We start from the raw sequence: 4,805 nt of genomic DNA on the forward strand, positions 1-4,805 counted from the left end.
ACGCGATCTCGTGCGTCTGGCTCCGCTGAGGGTGGCCTTGCGCACAGCCAGGCGCACAGCCACGCACGCACCAGCACGCGCTGTCACCTCGCCTGAGGCCCGCCCGCTGAACGCCCATCAGGGACCGCATCTGTTCGGCAGATGCAGGAAGGAGCTCAGTGCCCACCAGTGGGGGTCAGTGATCTCAGGGGTCACGGAGACCCCTGCGTAGAGAACGCCCCTTCCGAGGCCTGCTACCCCCCACCCGCGCCCCCATCTCACCTCTGGGGCCCCGGGGTGGAGACCTTCACACAGCCCCAGCTCCTTGCTCCCACTGTATACCCAGAGCAAGATCTCCAGAGGGACTTGCTGGTCCCAAGCCCCGCTCACCCCTGGGCTGCAAGGGAGCAAGGTTCCCACAGACCCCCCTCGCCCACTCCTGCTCCGCCGGGAAGCAGGTGGGACCTGCACGGTCCTCGCCAGCCCACCTGCCCCGCTTCTCTGAGTGCAGGTCCCGCTGCCCTCCTCCTGCTGGGCCACCCCAGGCACCCCGGCCTGCTCCCGCCTCAGGCTGTGCTGGGCCCTGAGCGGCCTGCTCTCCAGCTCCAGGATCTGCACCGCCGCCCTCCTCCTCCTCAGGTCTTTGCTCAAGGGCTGCTTTCCCTTGAGGTCCACCCTGACCATCCCCTTAAAACTGCTCCATCCCCCCCCTCTCCTCCTCTCTGGCTTTGTCCCTCGCCCTTTCTTTTTTATTTTATTTTATTGTATTTTTTAAATATGTTTTATTGATTTTTTACAGAGAGGCAGGGAGAGGGATCGAGAGTGAGAAACATCGATGAAAGGGAAGCATCGATCAGCTGCCTCCTGCACACCCCCCACTGGGGATGTGCCTGCAACCAAGGTACATGCCCTTGACCAGAATCAAACCTGAGACCCTTTAGTCCGCAGGCCGACGCTCTGTCCACTGAGCCACACCGGTCAGGGCCCTCGTCCTTTCTGATATGCTGTGGCAGGTGGAATGAAGTCCCCTAGACGTCCATGCCCAGCTCCCCAGCCCCTGGGACTGACCTTACCCCACAGCACGGACCTTGCGGAAGTGGTTATGTTAAGGGTCCAGAGATGGAGAGGGTTCCTAGATATCCAGGGGAGGTCCAACGGCATTGTCGTCGTAAAGATCCCCACAGAATTACAAGAGGGAGGCGGGAGGGTCAGGATTTGAGGAGATGCAACCGTGGAACCGGAGGTCACGGAGAGCTAGAGCTGAAGCCGAAGATGCTGCCCTGCTGGCCGGAAGGTGGAGGAAGGGGTACAGCCAAGGATCCCGCCACCTCTAGAAGCTGGAGGAGATGGGAAATGGGTCCCCCCATGCCCCCAAGAGTGTCCCGAAGGAACTAGCCCTGCTGACCCCACTCAGGACTCCGACCTGCAGGACTGGAAGAGAGGAAACGCGTGTTATTTCACGCCACTCTGTGTGTGGCAATATGTGATAGCGGCCGGAGGAAACTGCCCACACCCTCCTTCATGCCCAGATGTATTCTGTGCATTTTCCGTCCCCCAACTGGCATGTCAGCTCCACGGGCAGGACACCCCGTTTCTATCCTGCGGGCTCCTCAGCACCCAGAACAGAACCGGCCCGGGCTGCGTTTGGACGCGTCCAGTGTCGGTCTCTAACCTCAGGGCCTTTGCACAGGCGCGGACCCTGCCTGGCATGCTCTCCCCGCTTCGCTGGCTCCAGCCGGGCTCCTTCTGACTCGCCAGCCGGGCTTCGGCTCTCGGCTCCTCCCATCCCAGCACCAAGGCCATGGGTGGCTTTGCCTGTAGGCCTGTCTCTCCCGCCAACCATGCCCTGCCTGAGTGACGCTGGACCCCGGCCCCACTGGACTCAGCCTCCAAGCCCAGGGCCACGGCAGGTGCTGTCCGGTCTGTAAACCCAGGACGCTGGTTCTGCCCTGGCCATCTCCCCACTTGCGCCTTTTCCTTTTTTTAATATATTTTTACTGATTTCAGAGAGGAAAGGAGAGAGAGAGAGACATCAATAATGAGAATCATGGATCAGCTGCCTCCTGCCCCCCCCCACCAGGGATCGAGCCCACAACCCGGGCATATACCCTGACTGGAATCGAACCCAGGACCCTTCAGTCCGCAGGCCGACGCACTATCCACTGAGACAAACCAGCTAGCTCCATCTCACCACTTTCTGCTCTTTTCAGGCACACCTCTTCCAGGAAGCCTGCCCAGACTGCCCCTTTCCTCTGAGCTCCCACGGGGCCATTCTGTCCATCCTGGACTGTTTCAGAGGAGCCAGCCTGCCCCCAGGCCCCTCCCAGCCAGGCCCCGCTGCCAGTGGGGCTTCCTCGTTCAGCCTGGCCCTGAGCCGCAGCCTCTCCTTGTCCCTCCTCTTGTCCCTGCCCCCCAACCCCAGCCATCCCACCCTTTGGATGTGGACACTGGCCTCCGAGCGGTGGCCCCACCTTGGATTCTGCGCCGGCCACAGCCCTCAGCCACCTCAGGGACCCGCTGCCTCCCCACAGCCGCTGGCCCAGGCTCCTTCCACCTTCGGCCACCCCCCTGACCCTCTGAGCCTTGGTTTCCTGTAAAGTGAAGAAGTGAGGTGCCCACCGCTGGGCTGGGGCTGTGGTCCCTACCAGCGCCCGCGTGGTTCCCACCGAGGAGGTGGGCACAGCTGGGAGGGGAGGCCGGGGGCGACAGGCTCAGGGTCAGGGCTGCCTGCGGCCCGGGGGCTGGAGGCTGCTGGTCCTCCATTCTGTGTGAATCAGCACGTTTGCACTTCAGCACCTGGGAGTGCCTTGCACATAGTAGGCACTCAGCAAACTTCTACTGAGTGGCCCGAGGACCCCAGAAACATCATTCCCGTGTTGCCCTCGCTTTAAATTGCCATCAGGGCCGGCCGGCGTGGCTCAGGGGTTGAGCATGGGCCTGTGAAACAGGAGGAAATGGTTCGATTCCTGGTCAGGGCACAGGCCCGGGGCTACGGGCTCGGTCTCCAGTGGGGGACGTGCAGGAGGCAGCCGATCCATGGTTCTCTCTCATCACGGACGTTTCTCTCTCTCTCCCTCTCCCTTCCTCCGGCATCAATACACCCATTTTAAAAAATAAATTCATAAAATGCCACCGGTAGGTTCCCCAACCTCGTCCCAGCTTTCCAGGTTCCGCTTCTCAGAAAGGCTGAGGAGGTGGAGCCGCGAGTGCCCCCCGGTGGAGGAAGCACGGCGTGCAGGGCGTTCCCTCTGGTCAGAGGGAGGCTGTGCTCCCTGCCCTGCGGAGTGGGGGCTCCTCGGCTGGGCTCCAGGCCCCAGGGAGGCCGAGGCGGCAGAGCGCCCCGAGCCTGCAGGCCTGGGGCAGGCGTGCCGCACAAACTCTCTGTTCTGGCTTCTGAGCCTAACGGGGTGCGCCCCCTGGTGGCCACAGGCTGAAGTGCAGGGCCCGGCGCCATGCAGGTTGGCCCAGTCCTGCCACGGCTGGGCAGGTGCGGGCACCACTTAGGCCACGTGGGCAGGGCCCCCTCCTTAGACGTCCTGCCTCTGCTCCCCTCGGGGGGGCACAGGGACCCGACCACCGCTAGCCTGGATCTAGGCTCTGGGTCCTATCTGCTCTGTGACCTTGCTGAGCCCGCCCACGGCTCTGAGCCGGTTTCCCTGCTTTGCAGGGTGGTGGTCGGGGCCTCCATCCTTCTCGCCCCTCACTCAGGCCATAACCACGCAGAGGCGGCCGCAGTCAGACCTGGCCCTCACTGACCGCGCTGTGGGGCAGAAGCTGCATGTGACTCGCCTGCCCAAGTGGTCCGTGGGGCTGGGGGAGCAGGGGTGTGTGTGCCCCAGTCTGGGGGCGGGGCTGTGGGAGGAGAGCGGGCCTGGCCCAGGCCAGAGGGAGGAGGGAGGTGGTGGTGGTGGGAACAGCCCTCGGTGTCCTTCGGCCCCTGAGACTGGGTGGGCGTGGCGGGTTAGGGATTGGGGGGCTGTGAGCAGTGGTCAGGGCACAAGCCCGAGTTTCGGGCTTTATCCCCAGTAAGGGGTCTGAGGGAGGCAGCTGATCCATGATTCTCTCTCCTCATTGATGTTTCTATTTCTTCTTCTCCCTTCTTCTCTGAAATCAATAAAAATATTTTTTTTAAGAGAGAGAGCACGATCGAATTGTGACCCATGGACCAGCTCTGTCCAGTGGAACTTTCTAGAATGATGGGCATGCCCTCTATCTGCACATCCCAATGCAGTAGCCACACGTGGCTGTTGAGCACTTGAAATGTGCTTGGTGGGAATGAGGCACTAAAGCCTGTGATTGTTCTGTTTTATTTTATTTATTTAAAAATATTTTTATTGATTTCAGAGAGGAAGGGAGAGGGAGAAACTGAAACATCAGTGATGAGAGAGGATCATGGGTCGGCTGCCTCCAGCACGCCCCCTACTGGGGATCGAGCCCACAGCATGTGCCCTGGCCCGGAATCAAACCCGGGACCCTTCAGTCCGCAGCCGACGCTCTATCCACTGAGCAACCCGGCCAGGGCTGATTCCTCCACTGTAATTAACTCAGACATAAGCAGCCACACGTGGCGGTGGCCTGCGGAGGGGGACAGCCCGCCACGGGACGCGACAGTGCGTCAGACAGACTTGCCCACCAAACGCGCAAACTCCGGAGGCCAAAGCATTAAGACCGTGATGGGAATCATGGAAGAACGCATCATTCAGAATTAGCCATGCCCGGGACATGGGTGCTGGGAGGAGAGGAGCGTGTGCGCGTGGACGGATGGGGAGAGCTAGAGACGAAGGCACAGCCGTCCCGGAGGAGGGCAGAACCGAGGGCTCAGCAGG

The sequence above is a fragment of the Myotis davidii genome, unplaced genomic scaffold (assembly GCF_000327345.1).
Source record: "Myotis davidii unplaced genomic scaffold, ASM32734v1 scaffold67, whole genome shotgun sequence".
Lineage (NCBI taxonomy): Eukaryota > Metazoa > Chordata > Mammalia > Chiroptera > Vespertilionidae > Myotis > Myotis davidii.